At 39.6% G+C, this 13,120-nt stretch overlaps 1 protein-coding gene across 15 annotated transcripts in view; it reads left to right on the top strand.

Moving 5' to 3' along the window:
* RBPMS (RNA binding protein, mRNA processing factor) overlaps nucleotides 1-13,120 on the top strand; it is a 173,904-nt gene that overhangs the window by 55,886 nt on the left and 104,898 nt on the right. The gene's annotated exons all lie outside the window — the stretch shown is intronic.

The following is a 13,120-nucleotide window of genomic DNA, read 5'->3' as shown; positions in this document are numbered from 1 at the left end:
TGATCGACACCCTAGACTTTCCTGCTATCAGGCATATTTAAGAAACATTGAATTATGTGACCTTTTCCCCAGAAGATTAACTTTTTGATTTTATTTATTGGAGCTCATAGTGTCATCCCTTTTGGTTTTCTTGAGCATGCAGTGCCCCAAGAGCAGTAGAGAGGCAGTTCAGGATTAGTATTGAAAACCAGAAATGGGGATAACTAAGTAGTGCTTGATATTGTTTGTCAGGGATTTAAAAATCCTTCATTAGTTATTTCACACTTTCTATATTCCTTTGAAAATGTCTTAAAGATGGCAAGTATTATGTCCATTCCGCATGTTAAAGGGAGGATACAAAGATCTGTGACAAGCATCTATGACAAGCATGACTTGAGGGGGATGTGTGTGTGTGCGTGCATGCCTATGCGTGGAGGGGTTGGGGAGGGGATTAAACGTGTGTGATTTGCCATCTCTTAGAACTCCTTTTCCTCACATTTAACTCTAGAATATGCTTTAACCTCAGAAGTGAAACTTGTAAATAATTACTATTTAGAAAAATAAATTACTCTTCCCTTTCCTTGTAAATAAACTGTTCATGGGCAGTCCTTTCTGAACTTCGCAGAAGAAACCTGGTTTTTAGAAACAAATTGTGTTGACCTCTAATTTAGGAATAGAGTCATCCTTGAATCTTGTGCATTAAGACAAAAAGATAATACCTACGAGGACTGTCTTAGAATCTGTTTGCGTAAATCCATAATTAGGTAGTGTTACCTAGTTTGGGATCTCAAATTCTTATATTTTATAAATCCTTTTGTGGTTTTAAATTCTTAATTGTTTTTGATGGATAGATAGAAAAGGGAGCCTTGTCCTCTTACAAATAAAGCCTGACATTTCTGTGCAATAATTTTTAAAGATTTTATTTGAGAAAACAAACAGTGGGGAGGGCAGAGGAGGAGGGGGAGAGAGGGAGGGAGAGAGGAAGAGGGAAGCTGACTCCCTGCTGAGCAGGAAGCCTGATGCAGGGCTTGATGCCAGGACCCAGAGATCATGACCTGAGCTGAAGGCAGACGCTTAACCGAGGAGCCACTCAGGAGCCCGTTTGTGCAATAATTTAAACACTATCCAATTATGACTTTTTCCAGGTGTGCCATTCTTAAATATCAGATGCAGGGAGGAAAGTTAGATCTCTAATCTAAGACAATTTAGATCCCTAATTCAAAATTATAGTGATAGGTGAGTAAGATACGGTACATGCTCTCAAGGAATTTATGGCTTAATTGGAAAGAACTTAACTCAGTCTGTGAAATAGTTAGGGAACAGAATAAGACCTATGACTGTAGTACCAACAGTGCAACAGGAATTCAAAGAAGGAAGGAAAGAATTGGAGCAGTTGCAGAAAGCTGCTTCCTTGATTTAGGCTTCTAAGTCCAGAAGTGAGCTTTCTACACAAGTAAAGAATAACTATAAAAGAAAAGGCTTTTAGCCTGGAATTAAGCAAGGTGTGGTGTTAAGACTCTGACCCATTAGAGCCCAGGGAAGCAAAGTGGCAGAAGAGAAGGGAATCATAATTATGGAACACTTGAAGGGCAGAGGCTCTGGAATTTTGTTTTGATAAGGTGGGAAGAAACTGGTGCATGTTAGCAATGCTGATTATGAAGTTAGAAAAACAATAGTTTTTTGGGGGTGTATCCTTTCTGTTTTTAAAAATCTTTGAGCCATAGGGTAACCTCACAAAATCTAAAATTTTTGATGAATGATACACTCTCCAGCAAAGATTAAGACATTTAGAGGGAAAAAAAAAAAGATGCCTATGCTAGCTTTAGAGGGTCCTCTGAAGGTTATAGGCTCATTATTCAAGTGCTGCCTAAATCTGGATGGTGTCAGAGGGAGGAAGTATGAGGTCGGGGATCCATATTCACGTTCCCTGGTAGTACCTGTACCATAATTTCAGTTAGCAAAAAAGTGTATTGAATGTGGTATGTGGTGTTAACCATACCCTTTAAAAAGATTTTTTTAAAAAGTCATAGTTAGGGGTGCCTGGGTGGCTCAGTCGGTTATATTTATATTTTATAAATATAAAGCCGTCTCCTGATTTCTGCTCAGGTTATGATCTCAGGGTCCTGAGATCGAGCCCCATGTTGGGCTCTGCACCAGGCATGGAGCCTGCTTGAGATTCTCTCTCCTGCCCTCCCTCTCTTTCTTTTCTCCCCCACCCCGTCCCCACACTGTCCCGTGCTTGCACTTGCCTTCTTGCTCTTACGCACGTGCTCACTTGCTCTCTTTCTTGTTCTCTCTCCCTCTCTCTCTCTCTCTCAAAAAAAAAAATGTCATCGGTGTATTGTAGTTCAATATATACATTGTCTTAGATTTCTTTTTTCTTTTTTTTAAGATTTTATTTATTTATTTGCCAGAGAGAGGGAGAGTACAAGCAGGGGGAGTGGCAGGGAGAGGTAGAAGCAGGCTCCTTGCTAAGCAAGGAGCTGGATGTGGGACTCGATCCCAGGACCCTGAGATCATGACCTGAGCCGAAGGCAGACGCTTAACCATCTGAGCCACCCAGGCGCCCCTGTCTTAGATTTCTGATGAGGTTTTATATTCTCTTGTAGTCAGAACATTTGGAAATTCTTCCATGAGGCTCCAAATAAATTACATCTTAATAAATAGCTTAGATGTGGCCTTTTGGAAGAATGAGAAGTTTTGGCACAATAGAGCAGCGTATCTGGGATGTTGGTTGTATCTTTATTTGGTCATATTAGAACACAGACTCTCTGGCACTGCGATAACTGTTTTTGGATGTGCGTATCTTAGCCTGTATTCTGGCTAGAGCTGGGCTGGCACAACCAGGTTCCAGGGAGATCACTGACAGGTTGAGTCATGTCCACTCTGAAAGATCCTTCACATGCCCCCAGGTTCTCTGACCATTTTGAGAATTTTTCCTCAGTTGGAGAGGAACAGTTTTGGAAACTGCCTTAGCTGTTTGAAGTTCACAAAACGGAAAGTAATGAGCTGGTTTCTGTAAAATGTACTGTTGTGTACTCTTTGAGTATGTTATGTTACAAATGCATATTCTCACTCACATGTTAAACTTGCAGAGGAATTCAAGTTCCTGAAAGGGAGTGAAAGTGGGAGAGGTAGTGTAAATAACAGCATTTCACTCTGGAAATCAGGATTAATAATGAAATATTTGTCTTAAGTGGTATGCAGTTTGTTCAATGGTTGTGTTTTTTTATTTTATACTTTTGGAGTACAATATTTTATTTATTTTTAGTTTATTTATTTGAAAGAGAGACAGTGAGAAAGGGAACACAAACAGGGGGAGTGGGAGAGGGAGAAGCAGGCTTCCCGCGGAGCAGGGAGCCCAATGCGGGGCTCGATCCCAGGACCTTGGGATAATGACCTGAGCCGAAGGCAGACGCTTGACGACTGAGCCACCCAGGCGCCCCATGGACTACAATATTTTATTATGTGTAACTTTTCAAAGTCTCTTCAGCTAGCTAAATGAAGGCCTAAGTTTTAGGATTCGAATAATTTCCTTCTTTAGTGCTCATTCTGCCCCATCAGCAAGAAGTGTTACCAGATAGCAGTTGAAGGGCTCTGTTTACTTATTTAACAAAAACTTGTATAATGCTTGCTATGTGCCAGGTACTTTTCTAAATGCTTTACCAACAGTCACTTATTTAAACCCCTTAGCAACCCTATTAGGTAGGTTTTATTATATCTCCCATTTTGTAGATGAGGAAACTGAGGTTCCATTGGTTCATAAGTTGTCCAGGATCACTCAGGTAATAGATGTTGGAGCTACAATTCAAATCTAGGCAATCTGGCTCTGGAGTTTGTGTGCTTAAGCACTATGCTCTATGAAGTAATTCTTTCTCACAAGGGAGAAAATCCAATGCAAATAGATTTAATCATGACTGTTAGGTCAGTGTTTGTGATGAACTGACTGCATATCAGTAGCTCTGGATCCCATTACCTTGTTTTGCACTGACAGCTCTGCTGAATTCTTTAAATTTGTGGTTTAAGACGTAACTATGTTTTATTACAAGAATCATAAAAACTTACAATTTAAATGTATTTATATAAATATCTAGTGAAATACATATATTTCAGTGGCGTGATTGGGAGGTTTTCAATGGCAAGACCTAGGTCATCTTGACTTGATGTCCTTTGACTCTGGTATGCCTTTACCAAAAACCCATTCTTTCACTATGCCTTTGGAGTTGGAATGAAACCTGGAGACCCAGCTATTCCACACCTTCACTTCATAAATAAGGAAACTAAAGCTCGAGGTCCTGCCCAAGGCCTCAACAGCTAGTTTTGAAGCAGAGATGGAATTTAAATCGCTAGGTTCAATGTAGTGGTATTTTCCTTCCATTATAGTCGTTGAAAAGTTACAGTGCTGTGGGAATTCAGATTAAATATCTAACATGTTTTTAAATGCTTTAGATTCATTTGTAAAGCATATATACTTTTGTTAATATAGGTTATTTCTCAGCTTCTCAAACTTTACCCACGTCTGTTTTTCTGACTTGTTATGTCTTTCATTGTGCCTAGCCATCCCGTATAGTCCTTACCTGTAAGTCCTGCCAAGTTTTCTGAGACCTGCATCCCTTTCCATAAGTACGTACACACATAAGTAACTTACAACCATAGTACTGACTTGATTCGAATGATCACATAAATGGTTTACAGACATACGTGGCTATCAAATCAAACAAACAATGTCTCACTGGAGAGGTAGTTCCTGTAGTAGGCTGGGGGATTATTAGTTGTAGCCTAAACACATTGAAGGTATTCTGGATTTGGAAATTCCTATGATTGGAAAAGTAATGATCTAAATTTAAAAATGGAAGTTTGCTCTTTTACTGTAAGAACACATTATAAGCACTAGGCTTTGCAGTGTTGAAAGCAAAGTAGCTAGTTTATGAATTACAGGAAGTAGCCAACTTAAAGTAGATTGTATTCCAAATACTCATCTTTCAGTCCTGTGGTATTTTAAGTGCAAACAAGTTTTGGCTGAATGAATTTTCACATAGAAACAGGTTTAGAAAAGTGGGTAGTTATTAAGTAGTGAGCTCACCAAAGCCGTGTTAATACAAAACGTAGCCTGCATATATGTCCTGTACCCTGTGAACTTCCCTGTGCTTGAACCTATTAGTCTTTTCCCTGACGGTGGTTAAAAATAGCAAATATCAACCTAAAATATTTTAACTTCCTGTGTCGTGTGAGATCCTGGAATGAGCTATAGATTTTTTTTTTTTTTTTTAAGATTTTATGTGTTTGTCAGAGTGAGAGAGAGTGCATGTGCGTGTGCACAAGCAGGGGGAGGGGCAGGCAGAGGGAGAAGCAGGCTCCCCACTGAGCAAGGAGCTCAATATGGGACTTGATCCCAGGACACTGGGATCACGACCTGACCTGAGCTGAAGGCCGACGCTTAACCGACTGAGCCACCCAGGCGTCCCTGAGCTATAGGATTAATCAAAGTGGAACGTAACTAAGATACCATACACTACAACAAAAGGTGTAGTGATTGCCTAAATCAAGAAAATTATAATTTGAGTAAAACATACTTCCTTTAAAGGAGTTGCTTTTGTCTTTTTCTAATGTCTTTTATAATACTGAATCTACCAATTAAAAAATTAATGGGGAAAATGACCAATCTTCTGGTAGGGCTCTAAAATAGAAATGCATACGAACCTGTAACTATATAGTTTTACATCCTAGTTTTACCAACTGATATAAATGTCTTGATTTAATGTTTATGTAATGATGTCAGTTTTTTTTAAGTGTACACTTTAAACTTTGAGATAATTGTAGGTTCATAAACAGTTAGAAGAAGTAATACAGAGAGATCCTGTGTGCCCTTTGCTTACTTTCCCTTAATGGTAACAGCTTGTAAAACTAGCACAATATCACAATCAAGAAATTAACATTGATAGAATCCACTCGTTTTATTTAGATTTCCCCAGTTTTGCTGTCTGTGGTGTTCTGTGTAATTTTATCACATGTGCAGGTTTGTCTGTCCTCCACAGTTGAGATCTGAACAGTCCCTTGGAGCTCTTGGGTGGCTCAGTTGGTTAAGCTCCCGACTCGTGATTTCCGCTCAGGTCATGATCTCAGGGTTGTAAGATCTAGCTTCAGATCCGGCTCCCCCCACCCCCCTGGTGGTGGGGGAAGCTGTAGAACAGTCCCATTACCACAGGATCCCTGTTATTGCCTTTGTACAACCACGTATTTTCCACCCCTCCTCATTTGTCCCTAACTCTTGCAAACTCCTCATTTGCTTTTCATCTCTATGATTTCATTTCAAGAATGTCCTAGAAAAGGAATCCTGCAGTATGTAAACTTCCGGAATTGTTTTTTTACTCAGCATAATTCCCTTGAGATTTATCCATGTTTTTGTATTAATAGTTTTTTTTGTTTTTTTGCTGGGTGGTATTCCATGGTAGCAGTATACCACAGTTTATTAAACCATTCACCCATTTCAGGACATCTCGCTTATTGCTAATGTTTGGTGATTATGAATCAGACATTCCTGAATATTTGTGTACAGATTTTTGTGTGAATATATAAACTTTCATTTCTCTGGGGTAAGCGCTCAAGAGTACAGTTGCTAGGTTGTATGGTAATCGCATTTTTCGCTCAAACTGCCACGCTGTTTTCTAGAGTGTTTGTACCTTTTTACATTCCTGCCAGCAGTGTATATAAGAGATTTGGTTTCTTCTCGTCCTTTCCAGTGTTAGTATTCTCATTATTTTTGTATCATATAAGACGATACAATCTAGTATGGATATTAATCAAGTGGATGACTTAACTGAGTTATGGGTACCAATCAGTGTATAATGTAGCTAAAATGTACAATAAAAAGTAGTGATTTAAAAATTAGAAATGTTCTCAAATTGAGTAAAATATCATGTACCTTGAATGATGATGCTTAAGAAGTTAATTCATACTTTTAATTTTCCCTTAAAAGTAGGTAGGAAGAGGGCAGATGTTGTTATATCCAAATTTACTTAACTATTTAAGGGACTGAAAACTTTCATAATACCACTTCAACATTTATTACTTTCTCCTTGATTAGGAATACTTAAACCATTAGCCTTGATATTTTTCTAAGTCTCAAATAGAATGAAGAGAGATTTCTCCTTTCTTGTTCAACTCTTGTCACATGAGAAAAAAAGGAGTTGAGGAAGATGCTTGAGCAGCAGGAGGGTGGGGTGCTGGCTAGAGTGAGATTTGCTCCTGGCCTTCTGATGAGGTAGAGATGGTAATGAAGGGACTCCGAGGCACACTTTTGGGAAAATGTGCCCCATGAAAATACTTAACGCATGTTAGTATTTCTTTTACTATGCAAACGTTTTTCTTTTGCCCACTTTAAGCATATATATAACAGTTGCATGATAATATTATCAGTTACAGCTTCTTGAGATTGCCTTTGGAGCATGAAAATGGATCTTTTGAATGTGGTAAGCCACTTTAATACAACATTTTCTGAGCCCTTACTCTATTGAACCTGGTACTGAACTTTAGGCATTTCACATCTATTAATTTACTTAATCCCTCCAGCAGCTCTGTAAGAAATTACCCCAGAATTTAGCAGCTTAAACAGCATTTCACAGTTCGTAAGGATCAAGAATTTAGAAAAAGCTTTGCTAAGTGAATCTAGCTTAGGGTCTTAAGAGGATGCAGTCAAGACATTTTTAGCTGGGGGTTGCAGTCATCTGAAAAATTGACTGGGGCTTGAAGATCTTCCAAAATGGTTGCCTCACGTGGTTTTTGGCGAGAGGCCTCTCTGTTCCTATCATGTGGACCTCTTCATATTGTTTCTTGAGTATCAGTATGACATAGCAGCTGGCTTCCCCTAGAACAAATGATCCAAGAGAGCCTACATCTGCTGAGGAAGCCACAGTGCCTTTTTCGACCTAGGGTTAGAAGTTGCACACTGTTACTTCTCCTGTATTCTGTTCATTAGAAGTGAGTCACTGAGTAAAGCCCACCCTGAAGGGGAGGGGAATTAAGCTCTACCTCTTGAAGGGAAGAGTCCAGAAAATTTTGTGGACATATTTAAAAACTGCCTTTGTTGTCTCCATTTCCCAGATGAGGAAACTTCTGCATGGAGTGGTTAAGGGACTTGTCCAAGGTTCATAGCTAGGGAGTTACAGAACTGGGATTTGAATCCTAGCAGCCTGGTTCCACATGAATGCTTATTTGTTTATTTTTACTACGTATCCTTTTTACTGTCTTGAGTACTTACCTCTTGAATGCATATAAAAAATCACAATGACTTTATTTCTTCATACTCATCCATATCTGGATATTCATAAATTACATGGCTGTCTCCTATGCCTCAATCCTAGTACTGTGACTCAATTTTTACATTAACTCATTTAGTTCCTTGTACAGATACTTAGTACTACTGCTATGTACTAGGATGCTCACCACTAATTCTAGGGAAGAACATTCAGCTTGAAAGTGAGCTGAGCTGCCATCAAGAATTTGGAAGTGTATATTGGGTCATCTCCCACAGCTAAATATTGGGAAGCCAACCTTTTCACCACAGCTTTCTAGTTATGTTAGAACTGTGGTGCATTGTCAGTGGTTATTCAGAATACATTGCAGGGGCGCCTGGGTGGCTCAGTCAGTTAAACGTCTGCTTTTGGCTCAGGTCATGATCCCAGGGTCCTGAGATCAAGCCCCATGTCGAGCGCCCTGCTCAGCGGGGAGTCTGCTCTTTCCCAACCCCCCTTCCTGCTCAGGTGCTCTCTCTCAAGTAAAATCTTAAAAAAATAAAGACATTGCAAACCGAAGTTTGCAGTGGGATCAAGTTCTTCCAAACAAACTTTATCCACTATTAATATAAAAAACACATACTTTAGAGCCCTGGACAGTGTTGGGACCATAATCTGCCAATGAGTAATTTTTTTAAGGTATTCTATAAGACTATGAAATATTGTGCTCTTGGGGATAGTTTTTTCTATGTAGTTGGGAGAGGTGGAATGACTTTATTTTCTTATTTTGTCAAGCAGATTATTCAATCACCCAAGCTATGCAGAAGGAGAAAGAAAAGGCTTGAGATTTTGATAAGGTCTTTTTCTGCTTGTATTTCATTTTATCAGTGCTTGGAAAAGTGTATATGTGGATAGCCCAGATAATCTTGTGGGCATTCAGCCTCAGGGTACTCTGTAGGATTAAAATCCTAAGGGCAAATGCACTTCAGGGGATTAGAATGCAAACTTCTGTTTACAATACACTGCATTAATGAGTACATTTAAAAATCTTCATGTTTTAGCAATGCAGGCAGTGTAATTGAAGAGCAGGATTCCACGGGCTATCCAGGGTTGAAACAGAGTAAGCCATCAAAAGCTGACTTAAAGGAAGGGACTAAGGGAAGCCAGGGTACATAAGAATAGGACTAGAGTTAAGGGGAGTAAAATGTCCTGCTTTTATAAGGAGCATCTTACTGAACTCTAAGAACTTGACAACCATTTATTTGTTTGACAGTACTCGGTGAACTTCCTCATAATGAGGTTAAATTCTTACATGCGTCTAGTTTTCTGTGTAGGCTCATTCACACCCTAAATCCCTGATCTGCTTCTGGTACCACCTCCCTTTGTGTCGGACAGCACTAAGGAAATTTCTTAATAATGAAGTTGAGGGCTCACGTGTACAGACACATTTGCTGCCTATTCTTGGGTGGTTTCAAACCCCAGAAATTCCCAGTTTGTCTCTTACCTTTTAGTTATATAGTGGACATGTGGTGTGGCCTAGGTTGAACTTCGGTCTTAAGCAGTTCTGTGAAACTGGGAGTCTGAGACCATCTGATTATAAATTGGCGTTGGGTTGGGCTAGGATATCTAAATGAACCTAGTGGCATGTGTACCCAGTGCTAACTTGCTGTCCTTATTTCCTATGCATGTTCTGAGCCCTGCATATACGAGTTTATGGAACCATGGTGGTTCCTCTTCTATATGTGCTCCCGTGAATCTTATAGCTTCTTCCCCTGATCCTACTGGAAACTATCTGATCACTTTGGCAAAGGCACCCTGGTTTCCAGGGGCCCTAAATAAGTATAAATTTGGTTCTCCTACAGTATTCTACAACTGAATTATCACTTAGGGTAAACAATAGTTAGATCCCTCAGAACTAGAAAGCCTACTTGTGGATAATTATGTTTTAGATTCTAAAACTAAAACCTGGGAGTTCATAAGAACATAGTGACCCTTTTATCCTATGGTTAGTCAATACTTGGTATCTATAGCAACCTGGCCTCCTGAACCAAAACATACCTTTCCTGGGCCAGAAATGGTGTGCGTCTTTAAGTCCAGCAGGTGGCCAGGAGAGTGGAACTTGACCACCTATTCCATCTGGAAATCGATGCCAGCAAGAAACTGGAGCTTGACCAAAGGCTGGTCAGTTTCTGTTGAGCAGCAACCAGGATTAAATTCCTGGCAGACCATTTTAATAATTGTGGTAATCCATTTTCATAGTGGCAAGACATGAATGCAGAATCATAGCAGGCCAACAAAGCCTTCTTTGGAAGTGAGTTGATGTGCCATCCTCAGCAGGGTTCATTGTTACAGTTTGGTGTTTCAGGTGATGCTTACAGAATAAGCGAAGAACTTAAATCCATCAGTACTTTATTTAAAAAGAGTAAAATAATCAGGGTGTAAAACTTTCAGGGCTCTGAACCACCCCCACCACACCCCTGCCGCCATTTGTGTTAAAACAACCCAGCGCTATGGGATTTATGCTGCCACAAATATGTGGAGCTCTTTTAACTTTTCTGTCCCTGAAACCAAGTTTATATAGTATGTGGTCTCGCAGAAGAAAGATGGCACTTCCTTGGGGGGTTGGACAGTGCGTGATCCCTCCATTCTTTTGTTAGTGGAGAGTAGGGTGGTCACAAAGCAAGAAGACCTCTTTGACTGAAACCAGGATGGTCCTGCTCCCAGGGCCTTAATATCGAGTCATTAATGCCCGTTTTTTGGTTAGGTTTTATTTCTGGTGTAAGTACAAACAAACGCGGACTCATAGTCAGAATTGAAATGTGAAGCGTTAATTTGCTTCACATTGCAATTCTGTGAGTCTGTGAATATATACTTCTGCTAGATCAACCTTGCCCCTAAGGTGCACAGGTAGAAAAACTGGGAGTCTCTAAGGACAAAAGCATAGGCTGGGCTCAGGGTTCATATTTTCAACGGAAGGAGCTCTATTTGGACTTGTGTTCTTTAAGTGATGGTTTACGTTCATGAATATTTAAATGCTTATGTGTATAAATATATAAAATACCACCTTCCCTCCCTGCTGTTAACATAAGAGTAATTTAGTAAACATTCTTTCAATAACCCTCCCCCCCCCTTTTTTTTTAGCATGTACTAACTTATAAAACCACTTGAAAAAATTAAACTGGGATGGGTAAATTCTGGTGTTTGCTTTTTCACTTAATAGTCAGGAGGCTTGTTCTCGATCAATAAACATGGTTATCTACTTGCCATTTTAAATGTGCAAACTATCGAGTTTGAGTATCTTTTCAAAAAACTTTGTAGATTACTCATCTGTAGTTGTTGATTTGGGACTTATTTATACACAAGTATGTTTAAGTCATTATGAATTGAAATAGGAGTGATTTTACTGGTAACTGTGTATTGATCATTCTTTCCATGTTAATGAGTGTTCAGTCCTTGATTTTTTTGTGATCTGTTTGTCTTTCAGTCTATGTGAATTTCAGTCTTCATTTTTCTGCCTGGGTTCTGATAGTTTTTTGTCTCATTTCTTTTTCTTTTAAATTTCTGGGTCCTATAAGGTGAACCTTTTCTGCCTTTTTGTCCTGTGAGTGTTTATCATTTGATGTTGTGACCATGCTACTATGGTGGTGCCTGGGAAACTGGGTTGCCTCATTTTGTTTGCCATGTTGTCCACAGAGGTGTCAACATGCACACACTTACTGTCTCCCATGAACACACAGTATTACTTAGATTTCTGAAGTAATTCAGAAGAGATTTATAGACTATATACTCTGTGCCTCAGATTATGCTTACACCATACCAAATAAGAGACTTCAAACTCTAAAACACTCTTTGAAAGATCTTATCTGTAAATATACTTGTGTGATTCAAAGAATGATTACTCCAAAAGAATGACTGAAATTTATAGCACGTTTGAAAGCTTCTTTGGAGTTTACATTTATTTATAGGTTTAAGAATGTGGGTGGATGGAGAGAAAGCTAGCAGGGGATAGATTGATTATCAGAGAAGCACCTCCATGGGCTTTATTCATTATAATGTTTTAAATGAGTCCCTCACATGAGTCATTTGAACATGAGAAATAGCCTTTCCCAATCCTGTGAATTTAAGATGAACCTCAAGAGGTTAGCTCAGAGCAGCTAGAAGTGATCCCCAACATCTTTTTATAAACAACTGAAACATGCCCATAGGCCCATAGTCTTTGGACACTGTGGTGTCTAGCAGATATGGCCATTGGCTGGAAAGTGTGATTATTCTCTGCTGAGGTTAAGCATGTGTCTATTTGGTTTATATTTTCATGTCTAGATTACCTGTGTGTTCTTTGTTAAAGGTAAGACGTTCCTGGGGCACCTGGGTGGCTTATTCAGTTGAGCATATCACTGTTGGTTTGGGCTCAGGTTGTGGTCTTGGGGTTGTGGGATGGAGCCCCATGTCCAGCTCCGTGCTCAAGGCAGAGTCAGCTTGGGATTCTCCCCCTCTCCCTCTGTCCCCCTCCCTGCTTGCATGTGCGTGTGTGAGGGCGCGCACGTGCTCTCTCTCTAAAATGGTTAAAATCTTTAAAAATAAAAAGGGACCCTTCCATTTCAAGGCCTATTTTGACCTTTCTATTCAGGAAAACTCAAGACTGATACGATGACTTAGAGTTTATTAAACTAGAAGTCAGTCACTGAGGGGCGCCTGGCTGGCTCAGTCAGTAGAGCCTGTGACTCTTGATCTCGGGGTTATGAGTTCAAGCTCCATGTTAGGTATAGAGATTACTTCAAAAATAAAATCTTAAAAAAAAAAAAAAAAGTCACTGAAATGTGGCTTCACTTTCTCAGTGGGAACTGGCAGTCCCACTGAAGAACACGTGGTCAGTTTTATCCAAAATAGAACTGTGGCCTCTAGGGAATGCC

Source organism: Mirounga leonina, unplaced genomic scaffold (genome assembly GCF_011800145.1).
Source record: "Mirounga leonina isolate KUSES-001 unplaced genomic scaffold, KU_Mleo_1.0 Mir_128, whole genome shotgun sequence".
Taxonomy (NCBI): domain Eukaryota; kingdom Metazoa; phylum Chordata; class Mammalia; order Carnivora; family Phocidae; genus Mirounga; species Mirounga leonina.
This window is presented reverse-complemented; position numbering and strand designations above follow the sequence as displayed.